The 27,767-nt window shown below is 41.6% G+C and overlaps 1 protein-coding gene across 1 annotated transcript in view; it reads left to right on the forward strand.

Moving 5' to 3' along the window:
• Positions 1-27,767, forward strand: part of Copg2 (COPI coat complex subunit gamma 2) — a 146,751-nt gene that overhangs the window by 66,443 nt on the left and 52,541 nt on the right. The gene's annotated exons all lie outside the window — the stretch shown is intronic.

The raw sequence follows: 27,767 nt of genomic DNA on the forward strand, positions 1-27,767 counted from the left end.
ATTTCGTGGAACAGTTTAAGGAGGGTTGGTATCAGTTCTTCTTTAAAGGTCTGATAGAATTCAGCAGAGAATCCATCAGGTCCTGGACTTTTCTTTTTGGGGAGACTCTTAATTGCTGCTTCAATTTCATTTTGTGTTATAGATCTATTCAGGTGATTAATTTCCTCTTGGTTCAGTTTTGGATGATCATATGTATCTAGAAATCTGTCCATTTCTTTAAGATTTTCAAATTTATTTGAATATAGGTTCTCGAAGTAGTTTCTGATGATTTCCTGGACTTCCATGGTGTTTGTTGTTATCTCCCCTTTTGCATTCCTGATTCTACTAATTTGGATTTTTTTCTCTCCTCATTTTAGTCAGGTTTGCCAGGGGTCTATCGATCTTGTTTATTTTTTCAGAGAGCCAACTTTTTGTTTCATTAATTCTTTGTATGGTTTTTTTGGATTCTATTTCATTGATTTCAGCTCTTATTTTTATTATTTCTCTCCTTCTATTTGTTTTGGGATTTGCTTGTTCTTGTTTTTCTAGGAGTTTGAGATGTATCATTAGGTCATTGATTTGGGATCTTTCAATCTTTTTAATATATGCATTCATGGCTATAAACTTTCCTCTCAGGACTGCCTTTGCTGTGTCCCATAGGTTCCGGTAGGTTGTGTTTCCATTTTCATTGACTTCCAGGAACTTTTTAATTTCCTCTTTTATTTCATTGATGATCCATTGTTTATTAAGTAATGAGTTACTAAGTTTCCAGCTGTTTGCATGTTTTTTGTCTTTACTTTTGTTGTTGAGTTCTACTTTTACTGCATTGTGATCAGATAGTATGCACGGTATTATTTCTATTTTCTTATATTTGCTGAGGCTTGCTTTGTGCCCTAGGATATGATCTATTTTGGAGAAGGTTCCATGGGCTGCTGAGAAGAATGTATATTGTGTAGAAGTTGGATGAAATGTTCAGTAGACATCAAGTAGGTCCATTTGATCTATTGTATATTTTAGATTTGGATTTCTTTATTGATTTTTTTGTTTGGATGACCTATCTATTGATGATAATGTGGTGTTAAAGTCTCCCACAACCACTGTGTTGGCATTAATATATGCTTTTAGGTCTTTCAGGGTATGTTTGATGAAATTGGGTGTGTTGACATTGGGTGCATACAGAGTCATGATTATTATTTCCTTTTGGTCTATTTCCCCTTTTATTAGTATGGAATATCCTTCTTTATCTCTTTTTTTGATCAATGTAGGTTTGAAGTCTACTTTGTCAGAGATAAGTATTGCTACTCTTGCCTGTTTTCGGGGGCCATTGGCTTGGTAAATCTTCTTCCAGCCTTTCATCCTAAGCCTATGCTTATTTCTGTCGGTGAGATGAGTCTCCTGTAAGCAACAAATTGTTGGATCTTCCCTTTTAATCCATTTCATCAAGCAGTGCCTTTTGATGGGTGAATTAAGTCCATTAACATTAAGTGTTAGTACTAAGTCCATTAACATTAAGTGTTAGTACTGATAGGTATGTGGTGATTCCTGTCATTTAGTTTTCTTAGTTGTTTGAAGGTTTGATTGTGTATACCTAAGTGGAGGTTACCCTCTACTTTCTTGCTTTTTCTTTTCCTGTGGTTTGGTGCTGCCTGTCTCTTCATGGTTAAGTTGGGTTTCACTTTCTGTGTGCCGAATCACTTGGAGAATCTTTTGTAGTGGTGGCTTTGTGGTCACATATTGTTTTAGTTTTTGCTTATCATGGAAGACTTTTATTGCTCCATCTATTTTGAATGATAGTTTTGCTGGGTAGAGTATCCTGGGGTTGAAGTTATTTTCATTCAGTGCCCAAGAAGATCTCATCCCATGCTCTTCTTGCTTTTAATGTTTCTGTTGAGAAGTCTGCTGTGATTTTGATGGGTTTATTTTTGTATGTTACTTGTTTTTTCTCTCTTACAGCCTTCAATATTCTTTCCCTCATTTCTGAACTTGTTGTTTTAATGATGATATGTCGTGGGGTAGTTCTGTTTTGATCTGGTCTGTTTGGTGTCCTGGAGGCCTCTTGCATCTCTATGGGAATATCTTTCTCTAGATTTGGGAAATTTTCCGTTATTATTTTGTTGAATATATTATGCATTCCCTTTGCTTGCACCTCTTCTCCTTCTTCGATTTCCATGATTCTCAAGTTTGGTCTTTTGATGGAGTCGGTGAGTTCTTGCATTTTCTTTTCACAGGTCTTAAGTTGTTTAATTAATAGTTCTTCGGTTTTTCCTTTAATTACCATTTCATCTTCAAGTTCTGAGATTCTGTCTTCTGTTTGTTCTATTCTGCTGGATTGGCCTTCTGTTTTGTTTTGCAGTTCTGTTTCATTCTTTTTTCTGAGGTTTTCCATATCCTGGGTGGTTTCCTCTTTAATGTTGTCTATTTTTGTCCTGAGTTCATTTATCTGTTTATTAATCGTGTTCTCTTTTTCACTTTGGTGTTTATACAGTGCTTCTATGGTTTCCTTTATTTCTTCTTTTGCTTTTTCAAATTCTCTATTTTTGTTGTCTTGGAATTTCTTGAGTGTGTTCTGTACATTTTGGTTGACCATATCCAGTATTATCTCTATAAAATTCTCATTGAGTATCTGTAGTATTTCTTCTTTTAAATTATTCTTGTGGGCTTCATTGGGCTCTTTGGCATAGTTTATCTTCATTTTGTTGAGTCTGGGTCTGAGTATCTGTTTTCTTCATTCCCCTCTGGTTCCTGTACTAGTTTTTTGCTGTGGGGAAACTGGTTTCCCTGTTTTTTCTGTCTTCCCGTCATTGTCCTTGGTGTTGTTACTGTCCCTGTACTGTGTGCAATTAAGTATTTTCTAGCTTGTAATAATAACAATGGTAATATTTAGAATGGAAGGGTGAGAGGAGATAGAAAGCAAGAAGTTAAAGAAAAGGGAAAAACAAATAAACAGACAAGTATGAAAAAATAAAACAAGGAATCAAACAAGAAAGTTTCATTGACATAAACAGGGAGCCTTAGTGTACTAATCGACAGTAAGCTGAACAGGCCTTAGAGAGACAGAGAGAGGATTGAAAATAAAAACCAAAAAGAATAAAGATAAGAATAAAAATAAAAAATAAGTAAATGAAAGATATATATATATATATATATTTATATATATAAAATAAAGTGAAAAATAGAAAATAAAAAAATTTTAAAAAATTAAAAAACCTCCAAGTTCAAATGCAATGAAGTTTCATTCTTAATAAGTTTGGTGTCTGTCTCAGTCTCCAATCCTGGAGATGGTGCCTCAGCTGTTGTTCTGTAGTTGTCTCATCAAAGGGGATGCATAAAGTAGAAGAAAACTGCCCCCCCCCAAAAAAAAAACCCACAAAGTGTCCCAAGTTCAAATGCAATACAGTTTCAGTAAGTTTTTCCAGCATGCAGGTGTAGTTCAGTTGTTTTCTCATCAAAGGTAGGGAGAGAGAAAAAAGAGTCTGGAGACAGTTCTGTGAATGGTATCTGCCTGCCCGCTGCTGTCAGCCTGCTGTTGCTGGAGGCATTATTTATGCAGATCTCAGGGGTGAGCTTAACACTCATCTGGCCCTGCAGGCTTTGTTTACTCAGAGTTCTCCTGTGCATGAGCCTCTGCTACAAGCTTCCCCCTTTCCAAGCACACTGGGGGAGGTGACACTGCACCTGCTTTCTCAGGCCTGTGTGTTTGTTTACAGCTCATGTGGGAACTGGGTCTTCCCCCGTCTCCTGTGGAGTTTTCCTCCCACCTCCACTTTTACAAGCTTTCCTGCTCCTGATTACTGGGTGGTGCTGCTGCTCCTGCCAGCCATTGTTTGTTTACAGCTCATGTAAGAAGTGGGTCTTCCCCCCTCTTCTGTGGAGTTTTCCTCCCACCACCACTCTCACAAGCTTTCCTGCTCCTGGTTGCTGGGCTCACGCCCCCGCTCCCGCCAGAGCCTCTCTGGCCTGCCCGGCTTGTATTTACAATTCCCGGAAGGATTCCCTTCCCCCAATCTTCAGCGCTCAGTGCACCCCACCCCCCACCCTCTTTCCCCCTTGTCTTTATTGTTCTTATTTCTTATTACTCAGTTTCTCTTTTTTCCCCTGGTGGAGGTCGGTCTGTCCAGGGGGCTATGCTGCTCTGGCTCAGGGTTTTCTGTGGGATTACCGCGGTACCGCTAAGCTCACCTTTTCCGTGTCTTCCCAAGCCGTCTGGGCACGGCAACTGGCAGCCCGGGGACCCTCCTGGTTTCTCCGTTTAAGGTGAAGTGGAGATGCTCTGCACCAGCTGGAGGTGTGGAGGGGTCAAATTTTGCCTCTTCTCGGTGGTTTTGCCTGCAAGGTGTGTCTCCAGCATCTCTCCAAGATTTCACTATAGGAGGCACGCTTTCTGCTTCCTCCCTCTAGCTGCCATCTTGGAATCTCCTTCATGCTGCTCTTTTGTCATTTTTTGTCAGTTGGGGAAAATAGAGCATTGAAAGATAACTAACTTGCCTAAGGTCACACAGTGAATTAGCAACACAGCTAAGAACAAAGCCTAAATTTTCTAATTTCAAATGCATTTCCCCCAGTTTGCCATTCTGTTTCTTTGCCACCTAATATTTCAGTGTTTATATCCTCTTTACTAAGAGTCTATTTACAATTTTGGCATGTTTTTGATTGTTTTAAATTGTCTGCCTTTTGTAACATCTTTGACTTGAGGTATTGGTTGTGGTAGTTAAGAGAAAAATGTTATAAAAACCTTATGAAAGTTTATCAACTGGATATTTACATGAGAAAAAAAGTAAATTGTAACCCTTGTCACCAGAGACAAATGGCAGGCTCTAGGTCCCACTGAGGAAATAATTCATGGGCAGATATACAGAGTTTTAACAAAGCAAGTCTTATTGAAGCAAAAGCAAAAGTACAGTCTCAGAGGAAATTGAGATTGGGCAAGCGCAACCAAGCAATCAGAAGTCCCAGGCTCCTGGGTCTTAGGCATATTTTGATCTGTCTGAGATTAGGTATGTTGATTTTGTGTATGTAATTGTGGAGTTTTCTAAGAAATGAAAAGACTTTTCTAGGAACTGGAGGATAATAAGGTGTGCACAGAGCCTCATTTGATTTGATGGGAGGTGAATGCATGGAAACACTCTGGAATGACATGTAGATGAGGCCAGAACAGAGATGTAGCTTCATATTGTCACGGAGATTTGTGTGGGTCACAAGCCCTCACTCAACCTTGCTTGCCTAGGTGTTTAGCTGGTGGAGCATTGGCGTTCTCGGTTCTTGTTTCATGAAGCCAAAGAATGAACTTCACAGACAATGGGAGTGAGTAAAGCAGGAGAGTTTCTTGAGATGGAAAAGTAGCAAAGAGTAGAGCTCCCAGAGAGGGAGAGGGGCAGGTCCCAAGAGAGGGTGCTCTACTCTATTCTTTTAAGACTCATTTTTGGAGGCTTATTTTGATAGCTGAAGCCAGAATCAATGCTAGAAAAGTGTTTTGAGTCAGTCTTAGTCTCCAGTAAGACTGTTACTATAGGTATCAGAATTTTAGCCTCTAACATGCCAGTCATCAGAGACATACCCAAAATGCACATTATGACACACAAAAACAATTACATTAATTCTGAGTGCGCTCTTAGATACTGTCTCTCTCTTTTTTAGTAGACTAGTCAGCTAGCATTCTCCCTAGAGGGGGAAGGTGGACTTAGTGCTTTTTATTCCGAAGCAGTTCACAACAGGGATCTCCAACACACCCTGGGTTTTCTGTTTGCTCACATTCCTTTCCTGCCAATTGCTAGCACAAAATTCTCAAATGACCCCAAATGTTCAGAGAAGTCTCTGAACAAGGGATCTAAAATTTCTTGTCAGACAAATGGTAAAAGTCCAAATGGTTCAGATGAACCCCAAATGGCCCAGAAGCCTCCAGACAACAAGGAAAAGGAAGGCAAAGGCCCGAGGTGCACTGATTGGGAAGAACTCACCAAGGTCAAACTTTAGGACTCTACAGTCTAGATGCTCATTTCTCTGTTTCACCTGATGATGGTAAAAAAGTGGAAAGATGAGAGGTTCCTGGAATAAAAACAATTCCAGCAGTTGCTGGGAACCGATTTTATCTTTCCATCCAGGGTCCACTAACTATGGGTGACTAGCATGAAAAAGGTGTTTTCTCCTGGCAGGGCTCACCAAAGCTAAAACCAGAGTTTAAGATCCAAGGCCCAAACTCCTGGAATTTCACATGTCAGATTCACCCACTCACCCCTATCTACCAAATAAAGAAGCATGGTAAAGATAGAGAAAGGAGATTTATTATACTACTAGGGACATGCTGTGGGAAGAGACAAAGTAAGCACTCAGCCTATCTTCAGCTGTCTTCAGTGTATAGACATGAGCCATAGGTTTAAGTAAACAAAAGAACTGGGGACAGGGAACAAAAGGTATGTGTAAACAGTTCCAGTCACAGGTATAGCCTGGTTGACCATTATCTCAGCACTTGTTCTGGGAGAGGTTATCTGGAGAATGGTCCATCCTGAGGAGGTTTTACTGTTTGGGATAGTTTTGGTCCTGTGTTATGAAGATGTTACCAGTTCTGTCTTTCCAGAAATTCAAGGTGATTGCAAGGTGACTGAAAAGAGAATGTCTTAGGGCAAAGACAGATAGAAAATGAAGAACAGATATTATGCTTTTTCCTACTTTCAGCAAATTTGTGGGCCCAAGTAAGGAGTCAGTGCTTTTCAGTAAAAGCAGTTTAGTACCTCTTATAGTGTCCTGTGGAAATGAGATGAAAGACTGGCAATGTGGATGTAATAGTGTAGGCAGAAACTATTTATACTTTAAGTGTGAAAGCCTAGAAAAATGTCCAGATCTCAGCACTTGGGAGGTTGACGCAGGAGGATGGTGAGTTTAAGGTCAGCCTAGGCTATGTAATGAATTCCAGATTAGCCTGGGCTACATAAGTGAGACACGGATTCAAAAAAGCAAAGAAAAAAAAAGTGTTCAGAACTGCAGATTTATTAATTGGTTATTTTGGAGGAGGAAAATTGGGATGCTGATTATCAAAAAGGAAATTCAGATACTGGCCCAAGGAAGTAGAGATCCAGATTAACTTTCATGAAGAGGAGCTGATTCTCTGAAGAGGAAGACCCCACCCAACTAGGGGATTTCCTCATCTATAACTCCCTTGCATCCTACAAAAGCCCTTTTTACCCCCGGTGCCTTTTGAGATGAAAAGGTTTCTGAAACCTCCATTTTCCTTAGGTCTGGCATTGAATAAACCTGTTGGCTTCCAAAAAAAGAAAAAAAAAATTTCCATTTAGAAAAAAAATCATAAAGAGTATGAAAAAGCAATCAAGGAGTGGAAAACATTTGTAATACAGATACAGCTTGTGCCTTAAAAGGTTCAATTTGAGAATATGTAAAGAACAAAAATCAAAAATAAAAAGGCAAATAATAAACAAAAGGTCTAAAGTCTTCAACAGCCCATCTATTCTAAAGGGTTCTTAGATAACCATGGATGTATGTAAAATTTATAATCATCAAGGAAATGTAATCAAGACTGTAATGCAGTTATCAGAAAGGCTAAAATAAAAAAGTCAGAAAATAACAAATGATGAGGACATGGAAAATCAAAACTTTCATACGCTGAGTGAGGATGTAAGCTACTATAGAAATTTTGGAAAAACTGGCAGTATTTACTAAAGCTGGATGGATGCATAGCCTGTGACCCAGCAGTTTTACTCCTAAGTTGTTCCCAATAGAAATGCATAAGCAAGATCCCTTTCTCTCCTTTCCCCTCCCCTGCCCTCTTCTCCCCTCTCCTCTTGTCTTTTCAAAATGAGGGTCTCATATAGCCCAGGCCTCAAATTCGTGGTGGTCCTGCCTCAGACTCCCACATGCTGGGATTAAAGTTAATATGCCACCACGCCCAGCTTTACAAGATCCATTTTAAATATCAGTCACTGAGTTAATTTTGGAGGAGTCACTGGTGGTTAAGAGAATACACCCTAGAATCAGACCCTGGGTTTAAATCCTGATTCTACCACTTTTTCAGATTTGTGAGCTAAGGTGAGTCACATGAACTCTGGCTGCTTCAGTTTCCTTAGCTATACCATGGGACTAATAGTACTTACAGAGTTATTTTGAAATCTAAATAAAATAACAAAGAGCTAATATTTCAGTGTCAGTTGTTATAGGTATGTGTAGTATGGAAAGAACTACTAGTTCATATTGGTTTTTTAAAATCTGCACACATACACAGTGGGTGAATGTTGATTAAATTATTTGAAACTCCTTTTTTTTTTTTCAGTGCAGTTTTGTTGGCAGTGGGGTTGAGTTTGTGTTCAGAAGACTTCCAAATTCTTTGTGTCCCGCAATGAAGAATATATGTGAACGGAAGGGAAATACAAAAGAGCATGGTGAATCTGGAAGCAGAGAGAGTGTGCTTTCCTTCTCCAGATGCTTTTAAAACGTGCCGTAGCCTATGGGAAGGGAGGAATGAGGTGATTCCCAGCCAATAATCAATGAGTGAGGAGGGGCATGTGCAGTTCCTGGGCCACTTGAGGGCGGTCCCTGAGCCAGAGCATGGTCAATCTGAAATGCAGTATTTTTCTAGGGGTCCCAAACTTTCCCTAACTCTTATCCTGCCTCAAATTCCTCCTGAGACACAAGATCCTGAAAAAAATCTTTTTGAGGTTGCAGAGGTGCTGGAGTTCTCTTTTCTTCTGAATCTGCTTCAAGCTGACAAGGGGCAGCAGACTACATATAAGGGGAAATTGTCTCTTCTATTTCTTTCCCTTGGGGTTCATTTGGACACAAGGCACAGTCCAGGTTTCTCATGGAAATCTAGGTTGTTCATGGAGATCTCAATAGTCTCTAGAGAGTGATAGCCCTATTGTCTCATGATTGGGTCCTGAAGGCTTTTATTCTGGAAGAGAGAAACCTGGTTTAGAAGGCGACCTGAACATGAACATGGATAAGAGGATCGGAACGGGACCCTGCCAGATATAGCAGGAAAGATAAATAATCTAAATTTTTATTTTAAGAAATGACAGTCTTATGGTTATTTTTTTTATAGGTGTCTACCTGTAGCTATTTTTGACCCTTGGATAGCCCTCTGTTTGGACTGCCACTTTAGTGGGCAGTTAAGAACTGATTGTTTGAGGTAATTAAGGGCCAGGATACCAGGGGGCAGGTGCCAGTCGAATTAGAGGGTAAACATCAACAAGTCAGTTCTGTATAGAACGAAGACTCACGGTGTCCCTAAGCAGATGTTAGATACCATTGAAAGTAGAATATAAGAGCGAGTATAAACAACTCTGAGTGCTGTTAAAAGGACAGCTAGTAGAAATGGTCATATTGCCTTTGCTTTTTTTTTTCTTTTTCTGCCTTCACCTTCCTGAATACTGGGAGTGCAGGCATTGTGCTACCATTGTGGCACATAGCTTTTAATCTCCAGTTTTTGCTAGTAGATCTTTCTTCCTGCTACTGTCTAAACCCCACCCTGACTGACCAGACAACTATTACCCATATTAAAAGCCTGCAGGTGGGACCTGCCTCTCCCCTCCAACTCCCACACTTTCTTTTTTTCTTTTTTTTTTAATTGTTTTATTATTCATATGTGCATACAAGGCTTGGGTCATTTCTCCCCCCACCCCCTCCCTACCACCCACTCCCCTCTCCCCTCAATACCCAGCAGAAACTATTTTGCCCTTATGTCTAATTTTGTTGAAGAGAGAGTATAAGCAATAATAGGAAGGAACAAGTGTTTTTGCTGGTTGAGATAAGGATAGTTATACAGGGAGTTGACTCACATTAATTTCCTTTGCTTAAACAGAAGGGCTTGGCCAAAGACAAGAGTTTTCCTTTTGCCAGAAGCCTAAAAGGCTTAAATATTGCAACACATGCATAAAATCCCCTTCTTAAAATCTCTTGGCTTTGGTTACTTTTAGAGGTCTGGTATAATTGACTCCACTTAGATCCGGAGCAGTCCCCTCATCTGTGTAGGTAGTCCTTTTAAACTGTCTCAGGTGGCTGAATGCCACTTGTTGCTCTAAGAATTTGGGGGGCATTGACTGCTCAGAGGTCGTGTCCTTTTAAACTGTTTCTCTGAACAGTCATCTCTGAAGATTCTGCCAATTTTGGCAGTTTTGCCCCCCAGAGCCAGGAAAAGCTTCTCCTGAAAAGTCATAGCTTCTTCCAGAAAGTCAGGTTTGTCCCACAGAGGACAGGGAATAACACATCAAACAGATCAGAAGTCAGTGTCAATGTGACATTTACCTGGCCAGAGTAAGCAACAAAAATGTTTATTAAAAAAGTGAATCTTAGGCTGGACTTAATTAAATGTAATTGCCTATCCCATAGGGAATGTACTGACACCTTTAAATTGTCGTAAAGTTGCCCAGGACCTGCGTGGGTATGCTGCATGAACCTGACTAAGAGCGGTGGGGAATGAGAAATAAGACACATACAGACATACAGACATAAAACATAAAACAGAAAGCTGGGATCAGGAGGAGTGCACGTTCCTGATGGGAAATGTGAGCGCCTACCTAAGCCACAGTATTTATTTTATAGGTCAGTACAAGGAAAAGACTCAGGTAAAAATCAAGCTTTAGCAATTCTTATTGCAAGGTAAAAGGAATGAGGTTTTGTGGGCTAATTTTTCTAAGCTAATGAAGCTTAATTACAACACATCAACACATCAGTTCTGGAATCATCAAGGCACTCAGGACACCTTATCTAAGGTATTGATTAATCTGGCATCTGTGAGTCTCCTAACAGTTCTGGTACATTATCTAGTTTTGCATCATGGGGCTGGTATGCAGACACAGCAGGTTGTGTTCTTCAAGGAGATGTGAGAACAAAGATCAAGACACCAGGTACTAGGAAAATTATGGTAGAAGAGGCTGTGCAAACTTCTACATGGAGAGGCTGTGCAAACTCCCATTATATGCTAGTCCAGGGTTCATGTCTGGTCCCCAACATAAAGTGTCACCAATAAACAGTTATAAAGTTTTTACAAGGAAAATACAAAATGACCCAATACTTAAGAATGTGTGTCCTGGTTGACAGATAGCACTTGTCTGAGTCATTTTTCATGGGCTTGTCTGTAAATGTTTTAGAAGAATCAGAACTGTAATGGCAAAATTTAAAGTAACTGTGGTTAACAATTTAGTAATTGACATAATAGTTTAATTACTTTTAATTTTGTATAGTGTTCTTGAAGCTCTTATTACAATTTGGAAAAGAGGTTAAGACACCAGCTTGGTATAGTGTCTTTTTATAACTATTTTAGAGGGTTTATATACTTGAACATAAAGACGCCTAACATATAAAGGACCCAGTAGCAGCATTGCAGTTTATATCTTAAATTTTGATTAGGTAAAGTAAGAAGTTAGTGGTTGTCAGTACTGACAATTAAAAACCCTAAACTTTCCAATGGTTAGGGGAATGCAGTGTCAGTAATTTCAAATAGCCTCAGTTTCAATGCTCAGTTGCATATTTTATTTATATATATATATATATATATATATATATATATATATATATATATATATAAACACAACGTTTATCTAGCCAATGTCAGATAAACCAGTGTTTACCTGACAAACAGATCTCAGGACTAAATGTCAAAATGTTCAGCATTTGTCATAAAGAGCAGAAATGTCAAAGACCTTATTAGATACAATGTACTTTAAATAAAAGAACTGCAGCTGTTCACTTTTGATTCTATAAATGATTTATAATATTTAGATACACATACAAGGCATTAGCAGTATTAGAACCATTTAAAAGAATTTTTCTTAGCTTAAACTTAGTTTCTTCAGTGTTACCAGGAAAATACTTTAGGGTTTTGCATCTGGCAAGAGACGAATTTAGGCAGGGTGCAAAGAATAGTAAATAATTTCAAATTGACTATGAAGAGAACTTACTCATTGAGTTTGGTGAGTTTTTTTTTTCTGTTTGTTTTGTTTTGTTTTTTTGCAGTACTGGGGTTTGAACTCAGGGCCTACACCTTAAGCTACTTCATCAGTCCTTTACTGGCTTTGAACCGCAGTCATCCTGATCTCTGCCTCCTGAGTAGCTAGGATTACAGGTGTGTAATCCTAGCCAGTGCCTGGCATTTTTTTTTTTAACTTTTTAAGAGCTGGGTGTCCATCTTATATCAAGGAAGTCTCAGTTGCAGGTCCTTCTGACCTAGCCCTCAGTGGACCTCTCTGTGCAAACAGTGGTGGAGTACCCCAACTTCCTACTGTTCTCCGAAGGCCAATCTCTTATACCCCTGCATGAGGGTTTCTAAATGGGATACTGATCCTGAATGCTAACCCAACTATTATCCTAATGAAGTGACCAAATAACTGAAGCAAACTAAGGTGGGATTTGAACTCTTGGCCTTACACTTTAGCTAGACAGTTGTTCTACCATTCGTGCCATTCTGCAAGTCCTTGTTAGCTTCCCTAAAGAAAGGAGACTTAGCCAGGTGGGTGGCTCATACCTACATCCTAGCTACTGAATGCAGAGATCAGGAGGATTGTGGTTTGAAGCCAGCCTGGGCAAATAGTTCATGAGACCCTATCTCGAAAAACCCTTCACAAAAATAGGGCTGGTGGAGTGGCTCAAGGTAAAGACCCTTAGTTAAAGCCCTAGTACAGCCAAAAAAAAAAAGTACACTTAGAAACTATCTTTAGTATCTGGCAAATAATCCCATCAGTGAAGGGTGGCAGCCACTTACTGGTGGGCCCAGGGCATGTGTCCCAGGGATAGAGGAATGTGACCTTGGGGTGAGTGCTTCCACAACCCCTGCAGGCCATGGGGACAAGGGAAGCACGAGTGATAGGACAGGGTACCCAGGGCAAGCAGGCATGGCGGGCAAGAGATCAATGGTGTGGGACAGGGGAGCACTGGCATGGACACAAGACAACTGCAGGAAAGAGTTTGGGGCCACCAGAGCTGTTGTCTTTATTGTCTTTCCTGGGGACTCACAGCAGCAGAGGTGCTCTGGTGGCCATGGAGCTATCATGGGAATCCACGGGTGCATTAGAGGGTTCTTGCTCTCAGAACACTCTTAAGAATAGGAGACTGGAGCACTGGAATTACAGGCAGGAAAACTTTATTGGTAGAAAAAGGCTGAGCAGAGAAATGCACAGTGGGGTCCAGAAACCAGGTGCCCCCTGAGTATGGGAGGGTTGAGTTATTTATATATGTAAGCTTTCTGCCTTAACATAAGGAAAAGGATGTGGTGTAGTCTTATAGGTCTGTTCTTGGCATGCATGGGGCTTTCTGTATTTCTAGCTTTCTCTCACCCGGGCCGGTTCCTCTGCTTTTCTCAGGCTGTGGGGACTTCCCCATTCCTAAGATGTCATGGCTGATTTATGTTATAGGACTGCTACAAATCCTCCTCCTACCCCCTGTGGGTTGGAGCCCCTTACTGCCGTTAGGGAGATGGGACGTTGAGATCCAGTCTTTAGCTAATTCCTGCTGAGAGGGGGCGAAGAAGGACCTCAGCGGGAGTCAGAGATCCAAACCCAAGGGCATGTCCAAAGGTCCATGATAGTAAGAGTGGGTGTGGAATAACATTTGGAGTTTGATAGAGTCTAGGTGAAAAGAAATGAAATGCATGAGAAGGTTAAGGAGGCATGGACTGAAGCACAGGACAGCTCTGATAACAGCAATGGGTCCCAGGAAAGGGAAAAGCCATGTGAACCAGCCACCAAGAAAATTGTTAGGTTTCCACCCATCCCAAATTTGTACAGGGAAGTGGGTGATTTTTCTGATGTTAGTGGCAATGTTTGTTAACCACTTGTCTGTTGGCATCAATTTGAAGGCAACAGTTTAAATGGTTGAATTTGCCATATATGCCCCATTCCTCAGCTAGAAGATAGTTTAAGGACAGACGGTTTTGATATATAGTGGCATGCATTTTGGGTCTGTTGTCTGGCCATTAATTCTAAGGCAGAAGCAGTCTGGTTGGTGATAATTTCTACCACCACTTGTAACCTAATAATTAGATTGAGCATGTAAATGGGAGTCCAGTAACCTCAACTCCCATCTTGTGCCCAAGTGTCTGGCCAGTAGGTCTCACTAATCCTCTGGGAAGGCCATTCATCTTCTCCCCACCTCTGATCATCCCCTACGCTAAGACTTCTCTTTGTTCTGATCCCCAGGGTTTCAAAGAGAGGGACTCCCAGTTGTTCTCCTTGAGAGTTGAGTAAAAGGAAAAACCCAGACTGGACAATCCCTATAATACAACTTCCTGTTCACGTGGGAGGGAGTCTGGTGTAGGCCCGTTTTCCACATATCTGGAATAACCCATCTGGCATTTTTCACCATCCTGGGGCAGTGCTGGTGAGGCTAAATGTTTGCCAGTCTCAGGGACATTTTGAAATGGATTGGCCTCATTAGTAGGAGAGCAATTTAAGAGGCTGTGGTTGGTTAGGGACTTGTAGCATTAGGAGCCATTTTTGGGTGAGGACAATGCCCAGTATCAGGTAGGCTTTTTGGGCTTCCAGGTTAGATTTGTCTCATTATAAGAGAATACCCATTTACAAGGGGTTTTTCCCACCCATTATCATATGTGGGCCCAGTTCTTTCAAGACAATCTCCCTGATCACTTATGATATGAAAATCCAGGATTGGGGATGGTCACTCTCCTTGATAGTTATGGAGTGATTCCATAATAGAAGTTGGTAAGCATTTAAACTAGACCCTTTCCAAGGCCACTCTTCACTCATGAGGGCACCTCTGCATACCCAACAATTTGAGACATTTAGTGCTCTGACAATTTTCTCTGCCAAGTCTGTGAAGAATTTCTTTTCTATTGATGGGTGCTCTAACCCTCTGCCTATCTCACCCCTGAGTTCATCGTATAAACTGGAGCCTTGAATGGCCATTGGCTTTGGTTGGGGCAATAGTTTTTTTTAATTGTCTCCTTAACAAGCTGTTCTTGGGCTGAGTCCTGAACTCCACTGTCTCCCCAGTGTCCCAGATAAGTCAACAGACCCATTCTTTAACCTCCCATTACAAGTATAGCCTGTTTGTTTCCCAAACTCTGGGACTTTCAGTACTGCTTACCAGGGTGTATGCAAACCTGAGGGGTATATTTGCCCAAGTAACATCCACTTGGTTGGTGGGTGTAGGATGAAAAGTAAGATCATTTAGAGCCCCCAAAGTAAGCAGCTTTAAAACATTCATTACATGAGGGTGGCTGGGTGAGGGCCACACTGAAAAGTAAGAGTTTAAGTGTGTGGAGGAGAGTCGTGATGAGCCTCATGGTTATCTATCCCAAGGATGTGAGGCCCCAGGGGAGAAGGCAGACAAGATCACTTATCCTGAGGGGCCTTTTTGAAGAGGAGTTGGAGGTCCTCTAGAGGCTCGCAGGAGTACTGTGGTTCATCTGAGTCTGAGTCTTAAGGAAAAACATCTTTTGAGGGGTTCCAACACTTGATTCTGGAGATAAGGATCCAAGATTCCAGTCTAGCCACTCAGACTCCTGTGGGGTGGAAAGAAGCACAGGGTATCGCCCTCCCATAGGGCCTCCGAAGGCTCTCTGATTCATGAGGTATTTTAACCAGCACCAAATGACCAGGACAAAAGGAGGAGAACAGGGAGCATGAGAGATTCCTTAGTGTAATTTGATTACAATTTGTTGGAACTTAAGCTAGCCGGGTGATATGGAAGGTAAGTGTGGCTGTTTCACTGTCCAGAATGAGGTCATTAGTGAGAAACAGATGGCCATAAAGAGACTCAAAAGGGGTGATACCTAACTTGCCTGGGGTGTTTCAGAGGCAGAGGAGGGCCAAGGGTAGGAGTTTGGGCCAGGGAAGATGTATTTCCTGGGCCAGTTTCTCTAGGTGCCACTTGAGTAACCTATTTGCCTGTTCCATCTTCCCCAAGGACTGGGGTATCCAGGCACAGTGGAGGTGATGTTTTATGCCTAGGGCCCTGGAAATCCCCTGAGTCACTTCAGCTTGGAATGCTGGGCCATTGTTACTCTAGAGGCTATGAGAGAGACCAAATCAGGGAATGATTTCCTAAATTAGAACTTTGACCACTTCTTTGGCCTTTTCTGTGAAGCAAGGAAAAGCCTCAACCCACCTTATAAAGGTGTTGAGTAGCACTAGAAGCAAATGAGAGCGAGGATTTCCTGGCATGTGGGTGAAACCAATTTACCAGTCCTCTCTAGGGTAGGAGCCTTGTCTTTTGAGTCCCAGCAGGGGGAAAGGGTTGGTTGCAAGGGTTATTATACTGACAGATCTCACATCCCCTAATTATGTCTTGTAGGGTCTCTCTAATTTTTACACCAAGTGGTAGGTTTGATGTAAAGTTTTGAGGACCTTTTGGGGTAGGAGGAGCTTGTCTTTAGGGGAGACCCACCATCCTTGGTGGTTAGGCAGTAGCCCAGAGATGAGGCCGTTTGAGTCTTAGAGGGGTCTCTTGGTGGGAGAAGAAATTCTTCCCACAAAAGAGGACCCTTTTGTATTGCCAAGATAGGGGTATTGTAGGGACTGGAGCACTTGACCAGGAGGCCCTGTTGTTCAAAGTTGTTTATGGTAGGCAGGAGACCTTTCCAGGCCTCCAGACTTAAGGGGTATTGTATTTGAGGGAACTGGAGGGGATAGGTGAACCCAAACAGGAGAGTCTGTCCCAATGGTGGAGCCATCCATCCAGACTTGTTCCTCAGTTAGGGGCATGTAGAAATACTTTACAGGGGGGGAGTAGTATTTGGACTTCAAGTATGGACAGGAGATCCCTTCCCAATAAGGGGATTGGGGTCTCAGGGACAAGTAGAAATGAGTAGCAGGAATAGAGGTTCCCCCAAGAGCATGCCAAAGGCTAGGTAAAATATCATTTTAGGGGCTGGCCCAGTGTGCCCCAAACACTGACTTTGTTGTTAGACCTGAGACCTGGAGAGAAAGGGATGACAGAAGTGGGCTGCACTATCCAAAAGGAAGATGACCCTGTACTTCTCAACTCTACCCAGGGCTCTTTAGTCTGGATGTCAAGAACCAGAGCCTGGACAGGAGGCCGTGGGACCCACCATTCAAGGGAGCCATCTGTCCTCTTCTCCTTAGTGGGGATGGGGACAGTGTGACTTCCTGTGGTTACCCTTACAGAGAGGGCAGGGTTCCAGAGGGGGCAGGGTCTGTCTCCTGGGCCGCCCCCCTTGTGGACACTCCCATTTGAAGTGTCCCTCCTATCCATATTGGTAGTAGGTCCTGACATTTGGTCCCCATTGAGGGGAATTCTCAAAGAGCCACCACTAGATCGTGGTGCCTTCTGTCTTTTTCTCTCTTTCTATTAAGGTACCAATTATAGTATACAAAAAGTAGCTGTCTGTACCAGCTGGTCTAACATTTTGTCGCCCTTGGCCACCAGCTTTTGAAGTATTCTACGAATGTCTGGGGCTGATTGGGTAAGGAATTTCTCTCTTAGGAGAACCTCCTGACTATGATTTGGGATCCACTATGGTGTGTTTTGTAATGGTCTCTTTTAGATGCTGTAAGAAGGCCGTGGGGGATTCACTGGGTCCTTGTTGGATAGCAATAACCTGGGAGTAATTAAGGGGTTTGACTCTAGCCCTCTTTAAACTTTCAGTGGTGAGGTGAATGAAATGGTGTCTAACCCATTCGTTGGCCTCACTTTGGGGATCCCATCCGGGATCTGTCCTGGGAAACGTTTGGGCCCCAGTCTGGAATCTGGGGTCCTCAGCTTCCCCTTCTAGGGGTGCAGGCTTAACAAAGGACTTTTGTAGGTGATAATCATTGCCTACCTGAGTGGCCTGATCAAGGACTCTGCCGCTCCAGGTAAGTGAGGGTTTGATCTAGGAGCAGCATGACATCTTTCTAAGCCAGTTCAAAAGTTTGGATAACAGTAATAAAGGCTTGAATCAGTCTGGGTCATCAGTAAAGCTGCCCAAGTCCCATTTAATTTCCGTAAGGTTGCTTAATCTGAAGGGGAGGACATAGATTCTTTCTTGGTGGCTGCCACTCCCCCGGGAACTGACTGGAGGGGGTAGCAGCTGATGGCCACTGAGTAAGGAAGCAAGGGAGCCATGGGGGTTGAGTGGCCACTCTCCTTACTCCTCTTGAGAGGAGGGGAGGAAGTGGCTCCCTTAAGGGCAGTTGGGGATGTCTTAGAGGTATCCCCTTCCTTAGGTATGTTTTTACAAACCATGGTTAGAGTTTGAGTACCTCTCTTACACTATTTCACCCATTGGGGGTGTTCTATAAGGAAAAAGAACAGCTGTACATAGGGGATTTCTATCCATTTTCCCTCCCTCTTGCAAAACAAATCTAACTGGAGAATAGTATTATAGTTAAGAGTCCCACCCTCAGGCCATTTTTTCTGATTTCCAAGGGGGTACTGGGGCCAGTCTTGAGTGCAGAAGAAAATCAAAGCCTTTTTGCAAAGGTTGTCAGGATTGATGTCCTTCCAGCATTTTAGCAGGCAGGCAAGGGGAGACCCCTCCAGAACTCAAGAGGAGCAAGTTCCCATCTGGAAAAAAGAACACGTGGTCTACAGTGGAGGGGATATTCCTATTTATTGGTGTCCCAATAAGGAAATCCCTCCTCTCCCCTGTGTTTTGTCTTTTCTGCTGTCTGTGACCAAGACTGAGGGAAAAGCTAAAAAGGCCTTCCAGGTTATGGTCACCCTACTGGCGTGGCCTTGACCACTTGCGATTTTGCCAACCTTAAACACCAAATACTTATAATGTCTCCAGTTAGTGAAGGTGTTCAGTTCAAAGACAGCTCACCAGGGGAAGGGCTCAATGAGAGATATAAGGGCACAGAAGGCTGGGGGCTGTTGGCTGAGCCTGAGATCAGTCGCATCTTCTGGAGAAGACTGCAAAGAAAGGGTGTGCTTTTAGAAAGTACGATCTCCCTTGCACTCTGGGGGCGGACATGGGAGAAAACTCAAGTGTGTGTGCCAAAACAACAGTGCAAATACTTTCCCTGGGATAGTCCTGAAGATAAAGATGGGGCAACAGAGATATAAGGGGGGACAGTGCTCGGTGAGGTATTGTCAAAATCCCACAAATTGGCACTCAGTCAAGGGGGGCATATGTCATCCAAGGAAAAGTGGGGGACCCAAAAGGGCAGGGAACCTCCTGAGGGCAAAGATGTTTTATTATCTCCTTATTAAATGAAGGCATGGTGTGCTCCCATGTCCCTGAAAAAGGTCACTCAGTGTTGTCAGGGGTAAAAGGACAGTTGGGTCATGAAAGAGGGAGAAAAAGCCTGACAGCTGGAGGGATTCAGACTCATCCATGTGGCAATAGGCAGTCCTGTTTAAACCCCAGGATAGGCTCAGCACTTTGTACTCTGAGGAGGGTTGCACTGGATTCTGCTGGAAGCCTTAGTGGGCTCAAGAAATTCCCCTTCCACTTTCAGGAGAAACCTTTCTACCAACAGAAGGAGAAGGCAGCCAGAGAGTTTTGCTTTTGACTACTCTGCAGCAGAGGGGCTCTCCCAGTAGGCAGAATCCGTAGGAATACTGGACGGTCATGTCACTTCCCAGGCAGACTGTCTCAGGTTAGGCACAGCTGATACGAACCTTTCACCCTGGAGAGAAGAGTGTCCCATTGTGGGTCACCAAGATGTCACAGGGGAATCTAGTGATGTGTAAGAGGATTCTTGCTCTCAGAACACTCTTAAGAATAAGAGACTGGAGCACTGGAGTTATAGGCAGGAAAGAAACTTCATTGATAGAGAAAGGCTAAGAGGAGAAACGCACAGCAGGGTCCAGAAACTGTGTGCCTCCTGAGCTTGGGAGGATTGATTTATTTATATATGTAAGTCTTCTGCCTTAATACAAGGAAAAGGATGTAGTGTAGTCCTATAGGTTCTTGGTGCATGTAGGTCTTTCTGTATTTCCAGCTTTCTCTCACCTGGGCGGTTCCTCTTCTTTTGTCAAGCTGTGGGGAATTCCTCATTCCTAAGATGTCATGGGGCTGATTATGTTATGGGACTGCTACAGGGCCTGGGCCATGTGGGTGACAGGCCTTGGGAGGTGTCCAGTGCTGGCATTACTTTTTGTCTGCTCCACTCCCTCCAGCCTGCTAGGCCATGTGATTCCCAACAGCAGCGGCAGGCTTCCGGGCACTCCTCAGCATGGGCACATGGGTGCCACTACTACTGCTACCTCTGATGCTGCTGTTAATGCTGGTGGGGCCACTATGGCCCCAGTGCCGCAAGCCTCCCAGTCTCCTTCCTGCTGACCCTGGGTTCTGCAAGCCTCCAGGCTGCTGAGCTGATGCTCCTAGGCTGGTGCTAATAGGTGGGGCCAGCGACTCAGGGTATGGTGTGCATCCCTGGTCCCTCTGATATGTAGCAGGTAGGCATAAGCGATGGCCACAAGAGGAAGACAGGAAGAAATCATTTTAATTTAACTTTCCAGCTCTACTAATCTCTGTTTAAGATCAGGTAACCAGAGCCCAGAGGCTATCACAGGATGCTTTGAAGTTAGCCACTACTCTAAAGCTTAATTCACTCTCTACTCAAGAGTAATCCATATCCTAAGCATCAACTATGTCTGGAGCAGGCAGGTTTTCAGAAGTGAATTTAACAAAACAAAGACCCAAACCTAGGAGCTAGACAGAGCAAAGGTTAGGAATTTCAACCAAATTATCAATTAGAGCAGGAACTAGTAGATTACTCAATGTCTTTCTTAACAAGACTATGGCCCAAATCCAGGAAATCACCCCAGGGGCCAGAATGACCCAAAGCTAAGAGTTTCTTAATAAATTTTTCAATCTTAAAACCTGACCCAATCGCTCTCACTCTAGCCCACTTTCAATAGACTGAAAGTGTGTTCTTTTTTTAATAGACTTTACTGTTACTTTCACTGACTCTTCTACCTGATGGGAGAACCAAGGTAAATTTTTCTGGTAGCACCTCCAGAGGCAGTTTAAGGCCTGGGGCCATTTAGTTGGGTGGGGTGTGCCCTTCACTCGCCCTCCAGGAACTGGCTGATGGCCTATAGCACAGGACAGATTAGGATGGAAGGGTAGGCTAAGAGGAGCCCAGCCTGAGTACATGGGAAAACACCTGCCATTGCTGGTGCCCACAATAGCTGACATTGCCCAGGGCCATGGGGTGGCCCTAATTGCCCTCCCTAGGCCATGTGGTTGTCTGGGCCCAGGGGTCCAAGAAGCAGGAGAGAGAAGGGTGAAGGGAGAGAAACCAGGGAAAACGTGGGATGCCAGGGAGAGAAACCAGGGAAAGCATGGGATGCAGGAACCTCCGCGTTGAGTGTTCTTCATGAACTCCAAGCCGTGCATTAGGCAGACAGACACCGCGGGTCCTATGGGCTGCCCACCCCTGCAGCATGACTTGCAGTGAGGCCTGCGTTTTGGGCAGACCTCATATCTCCCAGGTGCATTTCCTGAGGGTAGAGCTCAACTCATTCGCTTGGCTATGGTTTTGGAGAAACAGGGAAGAGAAGAAAAGAGAGTGGAAATAGAGTCTGGGAACTCACCGATTCTCCTGACTGGTGTTGTCACATGTTGGTGGCTGGGTGGAGTTTGTGATCAGAAGACTTCCAAATTCTTTGTGTCCTGCAGGGAGAATCCATGGCAGCACATGTGGTGTAAATGGAGTTTATTAAAAGTTAGGGAAGGGAAATACAAAAGGGAGCATGGTGGGGCCTAGGTGGAATCTGGAGGCAAGCTTTTCTTCTCCAGGTGTTTTTAAAACCTACCCTAACCAAGAGGAAGGAAGGAACCAGGTGATTCTCATCCAGTATCAACGAGTGGGGCGGGGCATTGGTAATTCCTGGGCAAGGTGAGGAAGTATGGTCGATCTAAAATGCAATTATTTCAGTATGAGTCCCAAACTTTCCCTAACTCTAGCCTGCCTCAGTTTCATAATCTTTTGTAGTACAGATAAATTCACTTGTTTCAGGTTGTTTTAAGTTTTAGTATTTTTCCTCTCCATTTTCTATTTTTTTTCTATTCCATCCAATTTTTAATATGTAGAACATTATAATGCTTAGAGTAGTCACAACTACACAAAGAAGTATATTCAGAAAAGTGTCACTTTCTCTCATATCTCTTCTACCCTTCCTCCACATAAGACAACTTTATTTAATTTTCAGGTCTAGCTTTAGAGATACATGTGTGTTTCTTATTTTCTCTGTTATACATGAAAGATAGCATAGTGTGTATGCTCTTTTGTACAGTGCTTTTCTTTTTTTAACCTAAAAGCACATAGAAGTCATTCTAAATCAATTAGAGGTTCTCCTCATTTGTCTTTACAGCTGCTTTTTAGTACTCCAGCAGGTATGTGTAATTTAGTTTATTATGTTTTGCAGTTATGAACAATGCTACAGTGGATATTCTTTGCATGTTTTTCAAAACACTAGAAGTATATCATCAGGGTAAATTCCTTCAACACCATATGAAGGGCAAATAAATACATAGTTCATAGAGAATGCTAAATTTTGCCAGCAATGTATGAGATGGTCGGTTTCCCACAGTTTCTCCAGTAGTGTGTACATGTTAAGCTTTCAAAGTTTTGCCATCCTCTTCCATGAGAAATTGTAACTCAGTATGGTTTTAATTTGAATTTTTTTGTTATGAGGGAAATTAAACATCTTTCCATATTTTTAAAGGTCATTTAATAACCTCTTGTGAATTGCCTACTCAAGATATTTCCCATTTTCTGTAGAATTTTTGGTCTTTTGCTTTCTTAATTATTTGAAGACTTACTAGCTCATAATCTGTGAAATGTGTTATGAATATTTTTCTCCCAGTTGTTCATTTATCTTTATTTTTTCTTTTGATGGTTACTGGGGGGTTTAACTCAAGACCTTGCACTTGCTCTACTACTTGAGCCACTCTGCCAGCTCTGTTTGTGTTAGTTATTTTTAAGATAGGGTCTCGCTTTCTGCCCAGGCCAGCCTAGACCTTGATCCTCCTGTTTGTGCTTCCCCATGTAGATGGGATGACAGGCACATGCCACCACACCTAGCCACTGGTTGACAAGAGTTTTATGAACTTTTTGCCTAGATTGGCCTCAAACTGCCATTCTCCCATTCTCTACCTCCTGCATAGCTAGGATTACAAGTTTGAGCCACCTTCCCTAGCTTTGACTTTTTTTATTATATCTTTTGTTATGCAAAAGTTTTTAAATTGTAATCAGATTTATCAGTGTTTTTCTTTCATTGCATTTAACTCTTGAGTCAGTGTTAGAAAGCCTTTCTCAAGTATAGAGGAATTCACATATGTTGTCTTCCAGTACACTTACAGTTTCATGTTTTCCACTTAGATCTTTAATCCAGTGCATTTTTATTACTGTATGTTGCGTGAGAGACAGATCTGACCTTATCCTTTCCTATCCACTTGCATTCAATTTTTATTTAAAAGGCCATCTTTGCCTCAGTTATTTGAGATGCCATCTTTATTACATAATAAAATTTCATATGTATTTGGGAGTCTATTTCTGGGCTTTCTGTTCTATTAGATTGGTTTGTTTATCTGTACACCACTGCCACACACAGCCTCATAGGCTGTGCTAGTATCTGTTAGCTCTCTTCCTATCATAATTCTGTGTTTTCATTGCTTTTCTGGCTATTCTTGCATGTTTGTTTTCCTTATGAACTTGAGTATTAGGTTTTCTGGCTTTGTAAAAAGTCTCCTTGGCATTTTTATTGGGATCACGTTAAGTATATAAGTTAACATAGGGAGAACAGGTATCTTGATGATGCTGAGACATCCTGAGCAAGAACAAGGACTGTTAATTGATTCAAATATACATTTGTGCCTTTCAAGAATTTTTAAATTAATTTTGAATATTTTCTAAATGTTTATTCTTAAATATTTTTGCTATTATGAATTTTAATTATTTTTATCAATATCTAATAGTTGTACATATTTATGGGATATAGAATCAAATTTCAACACTTGTATATAGCATGTACATCAGATCAGAGTAGTTCATTAGCATTTCTGTCTCCTTATCATTTCTTCATGTTGTAGCCTTTGAGCTTCTTTCTTCTAGTTCTTCATAAGATATATAATAGGTTATTGTGAACTATAGTCACCCACTCTGCTGTGGAACACTAGAACTTACTCCTTCTGTATAACTGTTTTGGTACTCATCATCCAGTCTCCCTCTATTTCCCTCCCCCCTTTAATCCTTTATATTTTCTTGCTGGTTATTATTATGTATATAAATATTAATATTTTGTATGTTTGTTATATACTACTACCTTACTGAATTATTTTACTAAGTTTTAATATTGATTCTCTAGGGTTTGATTTGTTTTGTTTTGTGGTTCTGGGGTTTGAACTCAGGGTTTCCTGGTGGCCAGGCAGGCACTCTACCACTTGTGCCATGCCTCCAGCCCTTTATTCTTTAATTACTTTTCAGACAGGGTGTGGTACTTTTTGCCTATAGTTGGTCTTAGACCATACTTCTTCTTCTTTTTTTTTTTTCATTTTTCTTTTATTATTCATATGTGCATACAAGGCTTGGTTCATTTCTCCCCCCTGCCCCCACCCCCTCCCTTACCACCCACTCCGCCCCCTCCCTCTCCCCCTCCCAATACCCAGCAGAGACTATTTTGCCCTTATTTCTAATTTTGTTGTAGAGAGAGTATAAGCAATAATAGGAAGGAACAAGGGTTTTTGCTGGTTGAGATAAGGATAGCTATACAGGGCATTGACTCACATTGATTTCCTGTGCGTGGGTGTTACCTTCTAGGTTAATTCTTTTTGATCTCACCTTTTCTCTAGTTCCTCTTCCCCTTTTCCTATTGGCCTCAGTTGCTTTAAGGTATCTGCTTTAGTTTCTCTGCGTTAAGGGCAACAAATGCTAGCTAGTTTTTTAGGTGTCTTACCTATCCTCACCCCTCCCTTGTGTGCTCTCGCTTTTATCATGTGCTCATAGTCCAATCCCCTTGTTGTGTTTGCCCTTGATCTAATGTCCACATATGAGGGAGAACATACGATTTTTGGTCTTTTGGGCCAGGCTAACCTCACTCAGAATGATGTTCTCCAATTCCATCCATTTACCAGCGAATGATAACATTTCGTTCTTCTTCATGGCTGCATAAAATTCCATTGTGTATAGATACCACATTTTCTTAATCCATTCGTCAGTGCTGGGGCATCTTGGCTGTTTCCATAACTTGGCTATTGTGAATAGTGCCGCAATAAACATGGATGTGCAGGTGCCTCTGGAGTAACAGTCTTTTGGGTATATCCCCAAGAGTGGTATTGCTGGATCAAATAGTAGATCGATGTCCAGCTTTTTAAGTAGCCTCCAAATTTTTTTCCAGAGTGGTTGTACTAGTCTACATTCCCACCAACAGTGTAAGAGGGTTCCTTTTTCCCCCGCATCCTCGCCAACACCTGTTGTTGGTGGTGTTGCTGATGATGGCTATTCTAACAGGGGTGAGGTGGAATCTTAGCGTGGTTTTAATTTGCATTTCCTTTATTGCTAGAGATGGTGAGCATTTTTTCATGTGTTTTCTGGCCATTTGAATTTCTTCTTTTGAGAAAGTTCTGTTTAGTTCACATGCCCATTTCTTTATTGGTTCATTAGTTTTGGGAGAATTTAGTTTTTTAAGTTCCCTGTATATTCTGGTTATCAGTCCTTTGTCTGATGTATAATTGGCAAATATTTTCTCCCACTCTGTGGTGTTCTCTTCAGTTTAGAGACCATTTCTTTTGATGAACAGAAGCTTTTTAGTTTTATGAGGTCCCATTTATCTATGCTATCTCTTAGTTGCTGTGCTGCTGGGGTTTCATTGAGAAAGTTCTTACCTATACCTACTAATTCCAGAGTATTTCCTACTCTTTCTTGTATCAACTTAAGAGTTTGGGGTCTGATATTAAGATCCTTGATCCATTTTGAGTTAATCTTGGTATAGGGTGATATACATGGATCTAGTTTCAGTTTTTTGCAGACTGCTAACCAGTTTTCCCAGCAGTTTTTGTTGAAGAGGCTGCTATTTCTCCATCGTATATTTTTAGCTCCTTTGTCAAAGATAAGTTGCTCATAGTTGTGTGGCTTCATATCTGGGTCCTCTATTCTGTTCCACTGGTCTTCATGTTTGTTTTTGTGCCAGTACCATGCTGTTTTTATTGTTATCCATACTTCTTCTTCCTATGCCTCCTGCATAGCTGGGACTGCAGATATGCACCACCACACCTACCCCTCTCTAGGGTTCATGTCATCTGAAAATTCAGTTTTATTTTGTATTTTTCCAGTTCCTATATCTGTAATTGTTTTATTTAATTGCATTGGTTAGTATCTTCCAAATACAGACTGAGGACATGGCTTAAGCAATAGAACCCTTATGGCCCTAAGTTCAGTCCCCTGTACCACCAAATAAATAAATAAATCTTCCAAATAATGTTAAATAATAATGGAGGTAGTCATATTCTTGCATTGTCTGTTATCTCATGGGGGTTCCTTATTAAGTAATGTATTGGCATTAGGATTGAGATCTATATGCTTACGTTATAGAGGTATTCAGCCATTCTTATTTTTTCAAGAATTTAAAAAACAGGGGTTTCAACTCAGGGCCTTGCACTTACTCGTCAGGTGGTCTACCAGTTGAGCCCCAGCCCCAGCCCTTTTTTGCTTCAGTTATTTTTCAGATAAGTTCTCAGTACTTTTTTTCTGAGGCTAGCCTCAGATCATGATCTTCCTACCTACACTTCCTGTGTATAGGTAGGGATGACAGGCCCATACTACCACACCAGGCTTGTTTTGTTGAGATGGCGTCTCACTAACTTTTTGCCTGGGCTGGCCTTGAATTGCAGTCCTCCTGATCTCTGCTTTCCAAGTGTTTTTCAACAATTTTTATTTGGAATGAAAATTTTATTTTATCAAAGGTTTTTCAGCATTTTGAATGTAGTCACATAATTTTTCTCCTTAGATTCATTTATAAGATGATTTAAGCTAGTCACCAGGCTCACACCTGTAATCATAGCTACTTGGGAGGCAGAGATCAGGAAGATAGCAGTTTGAGGCCATTATGGGCAAATAGTTAGCAAGACCCTATCTTGAAAATACCCAACACCAAAAAGTAATGGCAGAGTGGCTTAAGTTCATATAGCACTTGCCTAGCAAGCATGAAGCCCTGAGTTCAAACCCCTGTACCACTAAAAAAAAAAAAAAGACTTATATTAATCAGTTTCCTAATGTTGAAGCATCCTTGCATTCTTGGTATAAATTCCATTTCATTGTAGTGTATTACTTTCTTATTATAGTATTGTTACCTATTAACTAATGTATTACTTAGAATTTTTACATTAATATTCACAAATGTTTCAATCAGTAATTTTTCTGTACATGTTTATCATCTTAATTAGGTTTAGTTATCATTGCTTCAGAAAAAGATTATGAACATTTTCTGTTCTCTGAAACAATGTATTATCTATACATTTGGTGCTATATGGTTGTTGGGAGACTGTTCTCAATTCCCTGTAGGTCTATTTGCATTTCTGCTCATCTTGCAGATTTTGCACTAAGTACCCTTTGTTTCCTACTCCTACTTTTTCTCTTTGTATAATAGACAATGTCTTTCAGCCTTAGAAGATAGTGTTTCCATCTTAAGTAAAGGGCAGGTTTCTTTATAGCCCTAGAAATAAGTGCTCCCTCTGAAGTAAGAGCAGATGTATTTACTATCTAGTCTAGTAACGTTTTCCTTAAGAACAAAGAGTAGGCAGGCTTAATACCCATTGTTAAGTAGTCAAGTGTCATTCTTACAAGTGCCATACTATAATGCAACCTTTTGTGGATCCAAGTTTTATTCTGGCTCTCTTTGCATTTGTCTAGTGGAATTTGGGGCCAGGTGTGATAGTGCAC

This window comes from Castor canadensis, chromosome 2 (genome assembly GCF_047511655.1).
Source record: "Castor canadensis chromosome 2, mCasCan1.hap1v2, whole genome shotgun sequence".
Classification (NCBI taxonomy): Eukaryota; Metazoa; Chordata; class Mammalia; order Rodentia; family Castoridae; genus Castor; species Castor canadensis.